Source organism: Callithrix jacchus, chromosome 15 (assembly GCF_049354715.1).
Source record: "Callithrix jacchus isolate 240 chromosome 15, calJac240_pri, whole genome shotgun sequence".
Taxonomy (NCBI): Eukaryota; Metazoa; Chordata; class Mammalia; order Primates; family Cebidae; genus Callithrix; species Callithrix jacchus.
Window position 1 is genome coordinate 94,340,320 of NC_133516.1, and position 17,436 is coordinate 94,357,755.

At 34.5% G+C, this 17,436-nt stretch overlaps 1 long non-coding RNA gene and 1 other non-coding gene across 5 annotated transcripts in view; one reads left to right on the forward strand and one right to left on the reverse strand.

The window, feature by feature from the left end:
- LOC108588544 (uncharacterized) overlaps nt 1-17,436 on the reverse strand; it is a 246,410-nt gene that overhangs the window by 217,323 nt on the left and 11,651 nt on the right. The window lies entirely within an intron of this gene.
- LOC118148242 (U1 spliceosomal RNA) lies at nt 14,374-14,536 on the forward strand. Its single transcript, XR_004735004.1, has one exon. It is a non-coding gene; the product is annotated as a U1 spliceosomal RNA (small nuclear RNA).

Genomic DNA, 17,436 nt, shown 5'->3' on the forward strand with positions numbered 1-17,436 from the left:
CCATGTTGACCAGGATGGTCTCGATCTCTTGACCTCATGATCCACCCACCTCGGCCTCCCAAAGTGCTGGGATTAAAGGCTTGAGCCACTGCGCCCGACCGGGATACTTTATATTGAATGAAATAGACTCAGATTTTCACCGGTTTTGAGTCTTATGATCTGTTCTGTAAACATGTATCAGTAAGTATCATGTGCCAATTTTGTGTTTGAAATTTATTTCTTTTTTTTTTTTTAATTTTTTATTGGATTATAGGTTTTGGGGTACATGAGCAGAGCATGCAAGACAGTTGCGTAGGTACATGGCAGTGTGCTTTCTTTTCTTCTCCCCTTCACCCACATTTGGCATTTCTCCCCAGGCTATCCCTCCCCCCCTCCCCCTCCCACTGGCCCTCCCCTTTTCCCCCCAATAGACCCCAGTGTTTAGTACTCCCCTTTCTGTATCCATGTGTTCTCATTTTTCATCACCCACCTATGAGTGAGAATATGCGGTGTTTCATTTTCTGTTCTTGTGTCAGTTTGCTGAGGATGATGTTCTCCAGATTCATCCATGTCCCTACAAACGACACAAACTCATCATTTCTGATTGCTGCATAATATTCCATGGTGTATATGTGCCACATTTTTCCAATCCAGTCTATTATCAATGGGCATTTGGGTTGATTCCAAGTCTTTGCTATTGTAAACAGTGCTGCAATGAACATTCGTGTACATGTGTCCTTATAGTAGAACGATTTATAGTCTTTTGGATATATACCCAGTAATGGGATTGCTGGGTCAAATGGAATTTCTATTTCTAAGGCCTTGAGGAATCGCCACACCGTCTTCCACAATGGTTGAACTAATTTACACTCCCACCAACAGTGTAAAAGTGTTCCTTTTTCTCCACATCCTCTCCAGCATCTGTTGTCTCCAGATTTTTTAATGATCGCCATTCTCACTGGCGTGAGATGGTATCTCAATGTGGTTTTGATTTGCATCTCTCTGATGATCAGTGACGATGAGCATTTTTTCATATGATTGTTGGCCTCATATATGTCTTCTTTCATAAAGTATCTGTTCATATCCTTTGCCCACTTTTGAATGGGCTTGTTTGTTTTTTTCCTGTAAATCTGTTTGAGTTCTTTGTAAATTCTGGATATCAGCCCTTTGTCAGATGGGTAAACTGCAAAAATTTTTTCCCATTCTGTTGGTTGCCGATCCACTCTAGTGACTGTTTCTTTTGCCGTGCAGAAGCTGTGGAGTTTCATTAGGTCCCATTTGTCTATTTTGGCTTTTGTTGCCAATGCTTTTGGTGTTTTGTTCATGAAATTTATTTCAACAACTGTAACATTCCTTATAAAATATGAATATGAAATAGTAACACTGGCTGGGCTCAGTGGCTCTTTAATTCCTGTAATCCCAGCACTTTGGGAGGCCGAGGAGGGCGGATCACAAGGTTAGGACTTCCAGACTAGCCTGACCAGCATAGTGAAACCCCCTTCTCTACTAAAAATACAAAAATTAGTGGGGCATGGTGGTGCATGCCTATAGTCCCAGCTACTCGAGAGGCTGAGGCTGAGGCAGAATTGCTTGAACCCAGTAGGTGGAGGTTACAGTGAGCCTCCACCTGCTGCTCCATGAGATCATGCTACTGCACACCAGCCTGGGTGACAGAGGGAGACTCTGTCTCGATAATAATAATAATAATAATAATAATATTATTATTATTATTATTATTAATGTATGACCATTTTAATAATATAAATATGATACATATAGTTTAAGTTCTAGAATAAAAATAACTAAGTATGAATATGTACATAAAATAATAAACTTTAAAAATATGTAAATAATAGTAGTCCAGTAAAGAAACTCTGGGTATATTATAGAAGTTTTTCTTTTGATTAATCAGGTAAATTAAATCAATCCATGAATCTTCCTTTTTGAGGTCTCTAGGAGGAGTCATTACATGTATTAAACAAGATGGCATTGAGAGATTTTTATACTCAAGAGAATTTGCTGTTAGGATCATCTCAGTGTTTTTTACATGTGGCAAGGGAGAATGCTTCTCACAAAGCTGACTGAAATTTTATAAATACTGTGATGTCTCACATTAGACTTGGCCAAAGCAGGAAAGGAGAGATATTCAGCACATTCAATGTCATGTTGTTCTAAATATATATGCCCTATGGCTACTTGTATACACTATACATACATGCATTTGACAGCTGCTTTTCAAAGCTGCAGAGCAGGAGTGCTTGCTTTAGAATAGCCAACAGATTCCAATGACATCTGAGTTTCAGTCTATTTTCAGTGAAGAGTTGAGGGTTGGTGACAGAGTGGGTAGAGGATATGTTCCTCTCTTCTGTGATTTGAAGACTACATATGCACAGGGCCTCTATGCTTAAAGGTAGAAAAATAGGTTGAATTTTTATAATCTTAAAGTTAAACTTAATTAAATGAAATGTTCTAAATTTAAATTAGGTATATGGTAAGATTTCTCATTTATGCTGGGCAGGAGTAGTGTCTTATTTCATTATTGTCATTTTAATTATTTTATAATTATATTGTTAAACATATAAAACATTGATTTAAAAACCAACAGCATACATAAATTAAAAGTAAAATTTTGAGCGGTACTGTATTAATTATAGTCACTGCTTTTACATTACTTTCCAAGTTATTTCTGCATACACCAGGGCTATTTCTAGAAAAATTTTAAGAGTCATTCTGATATGAGATGTTCTTCACTACTGCTTCGAGTGCACATGGGACTGACTATAAACCTCTACTACTCAAGTCTCTCCCTTTCCTTTTATCTGTCTCATCATCTCTAGGCCTTATTCTTCTGCACATGATGAGGTAAAATAATCAGGATACTAATTTTATCTCATGGAACTACTAAATTTCCAGAAAATCCCTCAGGAAACACCAAAGTCATCATTGATGTCTTCCATTCCTTGAGCACCTAGATCATTTACCCAGTTTCGTAATTTACCAATGAAGTGCATCGGATATCTATCAATTTACTTTTTATTCTTATTTCCCATTCTTAATATTGTAACACCTGTCTGGACCAACATTGCTTCTCATTTTTTTTTTAGCTGTAATCAGTTCCTAATCAGTTATTCAACCACTCTCTCTCCTAAATTAAGCCTCCAGAACTCTCACTCCAATACTGCTTGGTGCTGGGTTATGTTATTTCCTGCTCCGAAATCTTTCCTATTGCCTTGCAAACTGAAAATACTCAACTATTAAGGCATTTAAAGTACTTTAAAATATGTTCTCAATCAGCTTATCTACTCTTATCTCTGACTACTTCCCTAAAACAGTCCCTATGCCTTGATAAAATTGGCCAGCTTACTGTAGTTTATCTACATATCCCCACAGCTTCAGATGGTATACTCATGTGGACAGAGGATTTCAAAATAAGGAAGGCAAAGCCTACATATTAAAAATAATTTCTACTCTAGTAATATGAAAATATAAGCACAGATAAAAATGTTCTTAGAGTTGTCATTTTTTTGATAAGAAGAGTTTTATAAAAATGTCTTATTAGATATATTTGAAATGTGCTTAGTATTATTTTTGCCCAGAGAAGTAAAGAAACAATATTTTATAGAAAAGATGATATTTAATCTTGGAATTAAAGAATGAATAAAAATTCATCAGGTAAAATTGGAAGATCAGGAGAATGGAAGAATATTTTAGATATCGGGGGACTATATGAACAAAAGCAAAAATATTTTAAGTACAGTAAATCTTTGGGGAATAATACTGGCATTGGCATGTGTCATGTTTCCCAAAATATATTTCCAAAACTATCAGTCCTGTAAAAAAAAACCCTATAAGAAAAACGAAGGGTCTAGTGAAATCCATGCCCAGTTTAAGTTGTGAAATTTAACACCGTATATTTCTTTTTCTTGAGATTAACAGTGAGCTAACACAATAAAGGGTCTGACAGATCTTTAGTTTACTTTTCTTTAATGTATCAAAAATTTTGCCAACATTTTACCTCCTCTTTTAAACATGGAAGATTTTAATATTGCTTTGTATTAATGTTATGTAAAAACTGCTTTGGGGAATAAAACTGAACACACAAAAATTCTGGAGATTTTTACATTAAGATAATCATATATGCTTGATAAAAATGATTCTAAATAACAAGGACAACTTTTATACAACCTAAAACACTTGATAGGAGTACGTACATAGTGTAGGTCTATATAAAGTGTTCTATATTAAGGACATCGTAATTTCATTTGCTTTAGTTTTTGGAGAAAATTCGGCAACATGAATTACAAACTGTGACATCTTTTCTACATAGAAGGGAATGGGTTGGGGGTAAGGGATAGTTGGAGGTGGGGGTACTACTAACTGTGAATGTACACTAACTTTACTAGTAACATTTTACATTACAAAAAGAGAGAATTAGCAGCATCTTTACTGCAAAAAGCAGAGTAGTTTGTGACTGCTTTATTTAAATTGCCCAGCTATGTATCAGTGAGTACAGGAAGAGCTGGAATTAGGCAGCTCTTCCTGTACTCACTGATACATAGCTGGGCAATTTAAATAAATGGTGTATCATCCTGCATTTCCGCGGGTTAAGAACTCACTTGGAATTCATCCCCTTCTACCACTCAGTTAGCAGTAAATACATTTTGATATTCTCCCAACTTATCTTTTCCCCTTTTAGAGACAGGTATCAATGAGAAAAAATCTGTTTGACTTTGACATCCAGATGTGATCTGTGTTCTAGTGCAGCTCATTCAACAGCTGTACTAATTTCTCAGCTGGGAAACATGGGTAACTACAGTAACTACCCGTGTGGAACACAATCACTCAACACAACTAAATTATGTTGATCAAAATCACGATGGTGACGATGTTGCTAAAGTCATGCTAAGTGAATAGAATTTATACTTTTTACTATTAGTAGCAGCAGTGTTTGTTTATTTAAAAATACTTTATTAGAGCAATTGCAGGTTCCAAGCAACATTGGGAAGAAGATATGTAGAGTTCCCATATGCTCCTGCTCTCACATTTGTACCCAATTATCATCATCCCCCGCCAGAGTGCTACATTTGTTACAGTTGGTGAACCTACATTGACACATCATACTCGCCGGAAGTTCACAGTCCATATTAACATTCACTCTTGGTGTTGCATATTCTGTAGATTTTGCCTCAGTTTGAAAGTATACAGAGACATGTATCAACCCCATCACAGTATTATACACAGTATTTTTTGATGCCCTAAAATTCCTCTGTGCTCCACCTATTCATTTCTCCACACTTAACCCCCCTCCTTTGTAAATTTTTATATTCCTAATTGTGACTTGAACTATAGTTCTCATATGAGAGCCATTTGGTCTGTTTAAAGTACTTAACTTTAATCTGTGGAATTACATGTTTTAACTATTTATGAAAAAGCGCTTTAAACATAATTCCTTTAATTATAAATGTTACTTAGTTAGCAAGATGATATGGCATTTTTAACTAGTCTAGGTAATTCCTACGTAATCTTCAGTTGAAATCATGGTATGATGAATATACATTTCCTGAAACTTGTTTGATGTTTCAACCCAGAGAACACGGAGGAGAAAAGAAAGAAAAAGGAAGACACAAAGAGAAAAACACAGATGAAGACGATGACAATAACAAATGGCTCCACTTTTGTAACCAAAAGACGTTGATTTTCTTTTTGTTTCTGCAATTTAGAAATGTATATATCTTTGATAATTTGTAAGAGTATAGGACAATGTATGAGAAGAAAAATAAACCCTTAGCTTTAGGTTATATTTTCTGGCTGACAATATTTTTCTGATAGTCTCCTTGCAAGACACACCTAACTATTTGGCCCACTCAGATTATTTATCTATTTTGAAAAGTCAAAATAGTAAGTTACCCTTACAGTGTGGTAAAAAAAATCTATATAAATCCTGATGGAGGCAAAACTTCTACGGCTGCAAAGCAGGGGAATACATCTTTCCTGGCAAAGAAAGAAAATGTAAATGAAAGATACACAGGCTTTACTGAATATGATACGTGTACATAATATTCTTGTAAAATGGGAATTGCTTAATTCAGAGAAGATGAAGTTGAACTCAATGTTTATTTTCTGCATAATGAGAGCGTACACATATTGGGTTTAGGGTCATAGCTGTCCATCACATTATAATTCTCCTAGCTGTCATGGTCATTCCACCCTTCGTTTCCACTTCTGAGTTTTTTGTTTTTTAATGGCTAAATAATTTAAAGATAAAGTACCATACCCTGGATCTTCCTAGAAAGATAGTTCGTCCCTCCAAAGGGGAATTACCTTCTCTCTCTGATTTGAAAGTAGAAAGGATAAAGACCTTGAAACTCAGATGGCTGAGCACCCTGCTTTATCAAAGGCAGGAAGTAGGGGAGAATAGAGAAAATTTAAAAATAGAACAAAAGTTAATATAAAAGTTTCTTAGTTGCAATGTAGTCATCCTTGAGTTATTCTATTCCTAGATATTTGGTTAAGTGAATCCATAACTTTCTCCTTTATGTAAATTGCCACATAGAAATATCTTGAGTATAGAATGATGGTAAATGAGTAGTAACTTTATGATATACTAGGGCTTCTGAAGCATTTCCTTTTTAGTCTCTAATTACGTCTTGATATCTGTATTTACTATTATTTAAACATACATGCAAAAGTACACTCTATATTGAAAGGAAAGAATATTTACTTATCATATGATTTACCTAGAGTGTTAAACTTTTAAGATTCTTTAATTTATAATTTTTTCATTGTAACTATTAAATGTATTGCTTAATTGACAATATATTATTTATTGAAAAAACATTTACACAAAATGCACTGAATAATATTATGATATGGTACTTATATTTTTCTTCTGAATGTAGTATTACACATATTCAAATAGTGAACATAATCTTTCTCAAGGAAAAAGTACTTTAGCTCTCAGAGAGTACATGTGATTCTCCAGTTGCCATGATAACTAGTTTTTATTATACTAAAGCACAGATATATGAAGCAAAAAAAAAAAAAATAGACAAGAAAAAAGTAATTTTTTCCAGAAACGGTACATTTTGTTTAACCCAAACATTGAATTTCTTTTCTTTGCAACTGATAACTTTTGAATCTTTATTACAAGCAAAGTAGAAAAAAGATATTAAACTTTAGCTTTTGTAATACATTTTGAAATAAAAATCAAATAAGCCTGGATGATGTACTAAACCAACCTTGCTGACATCAGAAGGTGTCTAGTTACCTTATTAGCCATTCTTTGCATTATCAAGTTTTATTTTATGCAATGATATCTTAAGATTATGCATTGGGTTTTACAAGATTCTTCTCAAATCCATTGTGTTCATACAGAGTGCTCATCCTGAAGTGAGATTAGAGATACATGTTGGCTTTGCCTATATGGCCTAAAACACTGTCTTCTTTCTAACAAAGTACCACGGATATGTTCTATTCAGCAAGAAATGTACTTCTCTAACTCTTCTGTATTTTCACAATGCCTTCAGAATAATATTAAATATAAAGTCCTAAAATATGTTTAAATTAGAATAATTGTAAGAAAATTTTGAGTTCAATTCTAAGGAAGCATTAACATTTGCTTGAAAAAAAACCCTCAGTTTGACTTAATTTTGCTTCAGAATTATATATTTTTATTGCTATAAAATATTTTGAATCAGGGAAAAACATTTGTTGAAATTATATCTTTTTTTTTTTTTTTTTTTAGATAGAATCTCACTCTGTCACCTGGGCTGGAGTGTAGTGGCACGATCTTGGCTCACTTTAACCTCCACTTCACAGGTTCAAGTGAATCTCCTGCCTCAGCCTCTCCAGTAGCTGGAACTACAGGCACCTACCACCTTGCCCGGCTAATTTGTATTTTTAGTAGAGATGAGGTTTCACCATATTGGCCAGGCTGGTCTCAAACTCCTGACCTTGTGATCCACCCACCTCAGCCTTCGAAAGTGCTTGGATTACAGGTGTGAGCCACCATACCAGCCAGATTATATCTTATCCTTTAGTTGTGCAACTGTATGCAGAACATTCTTAAGAAAATATAATTTTAATATTTCCCCAGTCATTATTTGTCACCTGTTTCTTAACCCTGGAAAATGAAAAGAGCCTCAAAGGGTTCAAGAGTAAAAGTTCTCATGGGGTTTAGAAACAAGTTATTTTTCATAAATCAATCCTAGACTGAAGATAGTCGAAAGGCATTTTTTCAGAGATCTGTCCAATTGCTGACAAAGGAAATTTTATTTCTCCAAGAAGTACCTACAGCATGAAATTCTTTATCTCTGACCAAGTCAATGAAAAACTTTCCATTTTTGACCCTTACATTTTCTCATCTTCAGATTTCAGCTCATGCCCCTCCCTTCCAGAGAAATGACTGTCAAATCTGTGCATCTGTGCTGAGGGTCCCTAAGTAAGTGATGATAATATGTACTTTGAAATGTTTAAGACCATGTGTTCTAAAAAATAAACAAATAGGCAGTGAATGTCCTCTCACCCACATTCTGAAATTAAATAGTCTGTAATGAAATTTCAGAATTAGTCTATGTGCTATCTATAGATTTAAGTAGGAAAAGGTGAGAAATTCTTGTGAAAAATAGAAATTCTTGTGGTCTGCAAAATGAGTCACAGTGGCATTTCAACATGTTAATTGTGTAGCTCCTGCACTTGGTTTTGAAAATCTGCCTTTCCACCTGCTAGGAGCACAGATAAAGTTAGAAGCATTTCTTAGAACTTTGTAACTCAAAAATGGTTACTGAACTAGAAGCATTAATATCACCTGTGAGCTTTTTAGGAATGTGTAATATCAAGTCCCACTCCAGACTTGCTTGCTCTGATTCTGTTTTTGGTTAGATTTTGGGGTACATGTGAAGCACATGCAAGATTGTTGCATAGGTTGCAAGGCAATGTGGTTTGCTGCCTTCCTCCCCATCACTTATATCTGGCATTTTTCCCCATGTTATCCCTCCCCAAATCCCTACCCCCTGCTGTCCCTCCCCTAGCTCCCCCTCAACAGACCCCAGTGTGTGATGCTCCCCTCCCTGTGTCCATGTGTTCTCATTGTTTTGATTCTGTTTTAACAAAATATTCAGCCGATCTTAAGCACTGATTCCTTCAAGGTGAAGTGTCTCAAGTTTAAATGTTCAAGTTCTATTTAAGCATTTTGGTACTTAGTTGCTACATTTTCTCTGCTATTACAAATTGCTTCCCATGTATTCTTAGGCTACTTTCCAGAGTATCTGTAATGTCTTTGCTTTTTAATTGGGAGTTTTGGAAGTCCAGGATATGCTTTACTCCCAGCCCCAGTTTTTATACCTGTATACATTTCTTCTCTTTTCAGCAAATAGAGAGCAATGTCCCTGGAGATTGTGACTGGATATGCTGGTACAGATTATTATGATACCTAAATGAGGTACCAATAGTCTATGGGACACAATTTTCTTAGTAAGTGAAATCTGACTCTATTGCTAAGGTATTAAAGATATGTGAAATGTTAAAATCATTTACTTATTTTAATATATTCTGTTACTTAATAGTCTCTTAGGTTTCGCATGCTAAATTTCAGTCTACAATAAATTTCATAGGCAAATTTAAAACTCTCAAAATAGAATTTTAATAGAAATGCTAAGATATTCTCAGTGTAGCCGCATAAAAGTTTCAGAGTTTTTTAAAGAATGACTTCTATCATGGTTTAAAACATATGGCAGGTCTTTTTTGGAAGTCTTCCGACGGTATGCAGAATTTGTAGTTACAAATATTCTGCCATTTAAATAAGCTCACTCAACTTCACCTTTCTGAATTAGCAGAACTTAACTATTCATTGTCAACTGATTCATGAATATAGAACCAAGCTTCATTTGGAACATATGGCCTAAAGATAATAAATTTAAATGCCTGATGTAAAGTAAATTAGAATTGGGATTGTAATGCTGATAGCTTTTTCTACGAGACTCTTATAACATCTGTCCAGAAACTTAATTTTTTTTCAGATGTTTTTCACACATGCTCCTTCAAGGCTGTATATGTATATGTATTGTAACTTTCCTTCAAGAAAATAATTAGAAAAGTTGGTTATTATTTAAGAATTAAAAGGTATATGCATTACAAAATAAAACTACATAATGCCACTTTTAGAAGAGCTAAATAGTTACCAATAGACAAAAAAAAAAAAAGAATATTAGAATGAAATATTAGACATTGGGTTAGGATTTAAACAGGTAAAATGCATCTAAATAGATTTCTATGTCAAAAACAAACACTATTTTAGATCCAGCAACTCTTTTTTAGGCTTTTCTTATGTATGACAGGAATTAGAATTTAGAAACTGAATTTCCCATTATCTCTTGTCACTACAGTTAGATCCCATCAATGAAAGTTAATTACAAAATATTTTGGAGATAGAAGTAAGGTAGAAATAATCATTCTTTAATCAATAGCTCTGAGAAGGCATGTGACTTTGGCAAATGTCAGCTGCCATGAGTCCTTGCCAGAACCTTCCACATATCCTCCTGAGAACCATCTAGTCTAATATGATAGGCAGTTGAGAACATCGGTGCTAATTTTCTGCCATTCCTCTATTCTTGGTTTTGTAAGGTTTACTAGAAGTTCCCCGATCTTCACTATTCTAGCCCTTTCAGCAATTATGCAGACCTCCAATTCCCAGTGTCAAATCCTTTCTATTTGAAATAGCTCTAGTATTTTTTGTCTTCATGACTCTTACTGATAGATTATTACATCTACTATGCAAGCTTGTGATTTGTTTAAAGAAACTGAGCTAGATTTCTGTCATTGTAATATACTACTATAAATATACAAATGTTAAACCTTTTCAACAACCCAGATGCTTTTAATCAACAGTTTTTATTGATATATGTTTCATGAGAGAAAAATGTATTAGAGTTTCATTGACAATAATATCAGAAATTTCCACTGATATGATTGTATTTTTAGAGCACCTGTAGAACTTTGAAGTGCATCATTCATGTTTCAGACTAAACATATGGCACTGCTAAAGTTTTGTAGGACAGTCTGTGTGCCGCAACCTGTGTAGCTACACTGATGTACCCATTACAATGAAGTTTCTGTTGAAGAAAAAAAAAAGCTTGCACTTTCAATATTTTTTTCAAATGTAATACAATTATACCAATTCAGGCTTTTGCTTTTGTTTTTGTTTTGTTTTGTCGTTTAAAAGAGATGGTGTCTTACTATGTTGCCAAGGCTAGATTTAGACCCATGGACTCAAGCAATTTTCCCACTTCAGCCTCCCAAGTAGCTGGGACCATAGGCACATGCCACCACTCACAGCGAGCCAATGCTGTTTCTTCAATCAAGTTGAGCCATATTTGTATAATTGACTATAGATCTATAATCAACCACATATGTAGAAAAGTATTTGATCCCACCTAGGAGCTGTGATATTGTTTGAAATAGTTGAACAAAAAAAAGATGGCAAGATTAGGTTAAAAATAAAATCACATTTTAAGACACAAAAGCAGTTCTAAGAAGCTCATGAGTTGTTGAAACTCAATAGGACCACCTCTGGTAAGCTCCTTATTAAACAGAGTGGAAAACAGTATGGCTAAATTAGTTAACTTTGTTAGTTTTTCAGTAAGTTTTAAATGGAGGACATGAAATAAAATATATCTGAATTTAGTGTAAGTTTAACTTCACATATAGCTTAATATATGGGATAGCAAATTGTACAGTAGATTGTGTATTATCGGTCAAATCAGTGGTCATCTATAGTAATTCAAAATAAGTAAGAAAAGGAAATGATGGTTAGTCTGATGTCACTGTTGATACTGAGAAACTATTAATAGTAAAAGTTTTATTAGTTTTGAACAAAATTCAAAAAATGTATACCTAAATATAAGAAAGAGAGTAAATCCATAGAGTGTAGATTCAGATAAGCAGATTGTGTATTATAATTTTGGACTGTAACAGTTTTTATTTAAATGCGTGTATGTCTTTTTCTTAATGTATACATTATTTGACAGTGTTCATTCATATCAATTATGTGGCAGAGTACAAGATGTTTTAATCTAAGATGTTTTTTAATGTTCTGTTGAATAGGTGGTGAACTAAAGTAACATATTATTTCATATTTGCTTAAAGAAAATGTGTGTAAAACAGAATCCTATGCTTATTCATTTACTACGCAATGTATATTGAATGCATGCTCTGCACCAGGCACTGTGATAGAAGTTGTATACATAATGATGAAAATATCAGACATTTTTCTGTTGCCATAGATTTGTTATTTAAAAACAGACATTAATCACATGTAAATGTATAGATGGATAGATCAGTAGACAAATATAATTCAAAATAATTGATTTGGAAGCAAAGTGCAGGGATGCTGGGAGTTCTAGGACTAGGTAGGAGATTACCTGATCTAGTCCAGGAGACATGAAAGAAGACAGTAACTAAGTAAACATTTTCCTATAAAACTTTTCTAGCAAAGTGACATGGAGCCAAAATCTGAAAGAGAATTTATCAGTTGGAGTTCAGACAAGGAAGCAGAGTCTTTATAATATTACTGGTGGAGGATCTTGACCATCAAGGTTCTTGGCATTTTGAACAAAAAGTCTGACAAAACACACAAAGCAATAAAAGAATGAAACAAAAAAAGCACAGATTTATCGAAATAAAAGTGCACTCCACAGAATGGGAGTAGGCTCAAGCAAGCAGCTCAAGAGCGCTGGTTACAGAATTTTCTAGGGTTTAAATACCCTCTAGAGGTTTCCCTTGGGTTACTTGGTTGCATCCTATCCTATGTAAATGAAGACTTAGCCTGCAACCAGTCTGATTAATCATAGCAGGCAACCAATCAGAGGCTGAAGTGAAGTTACAAAGTTATACTGCATGCAAATGAAGACTTGGCCCATGACCAGTCTGATTGGTTGAGGGAGAGGGTCAATCAGAGGTGATTTCCATTTTTCATCTGTGATGCAGAGGAATAGGATGAAGGTGTTTTAAAGGAAGTAGCCTCTGATCCTTTTGTTACTTGGATGTGGAGAGGTGAGGTTTTTCTTTTGATTCAGTTTTAGGGAGTCAGTGCACATCAGCCTTAGATTCTTTGCCTCCAGACCATATTCTCCTCTCTCAATAGGATTTACCTTAGAGTTGTGGGGGTAGATGTGAGAATTGAAGATTGGAGGAGTAGAGTTAGGCAATCAGAAAACAAGCCACTAGCTTCTGCCTAAAATACTTTCATGGGCGGGCTAGTCAAAACCTGCAAAGGAAAAACTAAGAAAATCCAATTGCATAAGAAGACTGTGAAGGGAAATTCCTGAAGAATTTGAGAGGAAGCTATTATTGTTGTATAACCTTTGCCTTTCTTTTGGTCTGGGGCCATGGCTGCTTGTCAGATTATTAGCAATTGGATAAACAAGATGGACATAAAGTGGAGGAGCTCAAAAACAATCTGACATCTACCAGGTACCCCTGGGCCTCTCTACCATCATTGTGACCAGAAAAACTCACTCAGAGGGTAATGGTGGTTACCTCACTTCTTCTCAAATCTTCCACAAGTTTCTCTTTAGGTCAACTCTAATCAAGAACCCAACAAAAAATGGATTCTAGGCAATGTAGTTCCCTACTTAACCAACAGAAAAAAATACAGTCCAGATGAGTAAGAGTTAGCTAGATGACAATGATTTTAGGAATAAGGGAAACAATCCTCAGACACAGAGGCCTGATGGGTGCTGTAGGCACCATTTTTATTAATGTTCTAATAAAGGTAAACTCTTATTTATATGTATCATTTTATGAAAACTTATGTTTTAGTTTGGTTTTTAAGAGAAGTAGATTAAGCATTAAGAATTTGAATAAATCACATAAAATGTTAAAAATGAAACAAAAGTTATTAATATCATTATAAGCACAGATGATAAAAGGGAAATATCTACTTGCATTTCTGACTTAAGTGAACACTGAATATTAAGTAGAACAACAATTTAAGAGTTAAGAAATGATGGTTAAGAGGGTTAGCAATTTAGACTTCTCTGATTTTATTTTATGAAAGGTAAAATGATCCTGAAATAATTTTTGTTAGTATCTGAAGGCCACACAGTGTTTGTCTTCTTCTCGACAATTTCTTTTTTGTTTGGGTCATGAAACAAATCATGGATTTATACCACTGCAAACAATTATTATACATAGTGGAAATAATTGTAATGTGGCTTATGCAACTAGGAACTTTAGAAAGAGTAAAGTCATGCTGATATAAGAGGATGTTAAGTATTTATTTGATAGTTCTATTGATAGTATATATTCCTTCCATTTTTAAATTTTCTTTTTCATTTGACTATTGTTTCCAGGCTCTATCCTGACTTAGGAAAGTTTTTAATTAAAATGTTGATTTTTATGCTTAACTGGAAGGGGACATACCATGAACACAAAGGTGCTTTTTTTCGTGAGGGCTTATCCATTGCACTCTGGATGTGCTGACCCCTGTGATTTCCCTAAATGTAGGAAACTCGACTGCATAATTGGTGGTAGTGGAGGACTGTGTTCATGCTCTCCTCTGGTTTGATTTTTTCAATGTTAAAATGAAAATTAAGACATAAAAAATAAAAATGTTGATCATTATAAATGGGATATGAGACTTTTAAAACAACACTTTTGTTCTTACATTGCTATATTAAACAAGTTGAGAAAGAAACCAGCCCATAAAAAAAAGAATAGACAACTCCCTCATAAAATTAAGGGATTTATTTAGACAAGAAGAATCTGTACTGTTTGGATTTTACCTAATATTGATGAAAATATCACTGGAAAAACTCAATACCATACGTTTTAAATAATTTAATCAATTGAATGTAAATTAAAACAAACAAATAAAAATCAACTATCATGGAAAATAATTTAGTATGTAATTTTAAATTTACATTATAAATACAATGGTGGCAGTATCAGATCATCCCTTTTTTTTTCCTAATTTCTAAGAGTATAAATATAAAACCATCCTAATTTATAGACCTCATGAATATTTCACAAATCAGATGTTGGTTATTATTAGAAAGAGCAAGAAAAGAACATTTGCTAATATTTATTATTTTTGATGAAATAAAATTATCCCTTTACTTTCTACTTTTTTAAAATATACTTTAAGTTCTGGGGTACATGTGCAGAATGTGCAGGTTTGTTACATAGTTATACAGGTACCTTGGTGGTTTGCTGAATCCATCCTCCCGTCATCTACATTCAGTATTTCTCCGAATGTTATCCTTCCCTAATGTCCCCACCCTCTGCTATCCCTACACTAGCCCCTACATCACCCAACAGGCCCTGTGTATGACCTTTCCCTCCCTGTGTCCATGTGTTCTCCTTGTTCAATACCCACTTACGTGTGAGAACATGCAGTGTTTGGTTTTCTGTTCTTGTGTCAGTTTGCTGAAAATGATGGTTTCAAGCTTCATCCATGTCCCTGCAAAGCACATGAACTCATCCCTTTTTATGGCTGCATAGTATTCCATGGTGTATATTTGCCACATTTTCCTTATCCTGTCTACATCCTTAAAGAAAATGATTTTCAACCCAGAATCTCATAGCCAGCCAAACCAAGCTTCATAAGTGAAGGAGAAATAAAATCCTTTACAGACAAGCAATAGCTGAGAAATTTTATCACCACCAGGACAGCCTTATAAGAGCTCTTGAAGGAATCAGTAAATGTGGAAAGAAACAACCAGTACCAGCCACATCAAGAACATACCCAGTGGTAAAGACTATCAACACTATGAAGAAACCGCATCAACTAACAGGCAAAACAACCAGCTTGCATCAAAATGGCAGAATCAAATTCACACATAACAATATTAACCTTAAATTCAAATGAGCTAAATGCCCCAATCAAAAGACACAGACTGGCAAATTGGATAAAGAGTTACATAATGGTAAAAGGATCAATGCAACAAGAAGAGCTAATGATCCTAAATATATATGCACCCAATACAGGAGCACCCAGATACATAAAACAAGTTGTTAATGACCTACAAAGAGACTTAGATTCCCACACAATAGTACTGGGAGACTTTAACTCTTCACTATCAATATTAGACAGATCAACAAGACAGAAAATTCACAAGGATATCCAAGACTTGAACCCAGATCTGGCCAAGCACACCTAATAGACAGTTACAGAATTGTGCACTCCAAATCCAAGAATATACTTTCTGCTTTTGTTCCACACATCTGCACACAACTATAGTACTGTTAGTGTTTATATCAATTTTTTCCAGTAATATAGTAAGTACTAAAAAAAACTAATACAGTCAATGAACTAATTTTATTTAACAGTGGTAGGAAGAGAAACTTTCCACACAAATTTAATGACTCTTTGCTCTTAATATATCTTCTCAGTTTATATCATGCTTCTAAGAAAAGGCCACATGACATAAGAGATACCAAAATATTTTTAAACTAGGAGAAACAGTTACACACATTATATGCCACAACCTCCCAATAAAGTACAAGATATAAAGTCCATTTTTATGTAAACACAAGGGGTGATTTTTTGGTATGGTTGATAGTGAACTCAATCTCTGCTCAAATATTACTGAAAATATTTGAAAAGATAATCCGATAAGGCTACAGTAAATTCCAGGTAAAAAGCACATTTAACATAGAGCATTACCACATTACTTTATGTATATCTCCAGCAACTCCTTTAATATTGTTTTGCTGAATATGATATATATAACTATCAGCAGTGTTTCTTATAACCTTCAATCACATTTGCCTAAACATTTAAATTCCATTTAAGAAATGTATATCAAGTGCTTACTCTGCCATGCACTTTTCTAAGTGTTTGATATAAATCAGTAAATTAAATGAACCCTCTGCCTTATAATCTTGCATTCTAAATATAACTTTAAAATTTCCACCTCAAATTTTTTCATCGCAAATTCATTCTTATTAAAAATCAAGGCCGGGCGCGGTGGTTCAAGCCTGTAATCCCAGCACTTTGGGAGGCGGAGGCGGGTGGGTCACGAGGTCAAGAGATCGAGACCATCCTGGTCAACATGGTGAAACCCCATCTCTACTAAAAATACAAAAAATTAGCTGGGCATGGTGGCACGTGCCTGTAATCCCAGCTACTCAGGAGGCTGAGGCAGAAGAATTGCCTGAACCCAGGAGGCGGAGGTTGCAGTGAGCCGAGATCGCACCATTGCACTCCAGCCTGGGTAACAAGAGTGAAACTCCGCCTCAAAAAAAAAAAAAAAAATCAAAATAATCGTCTTTACTAAAGGTGTTACTCTTGTTGCCTTCTTTATTTTTGCAAAGAGTACTGAGATGTTCAGTGCTGAGAAATACAGCTATCTGAATTTCTAATCTCTTTTACATTTTGTTTTGCTATTGGTTTACAATTCTGTTCAAAATATCATTTTTTAATCATTGTTGTTTTTAATCATTTTTTTCATCATTACT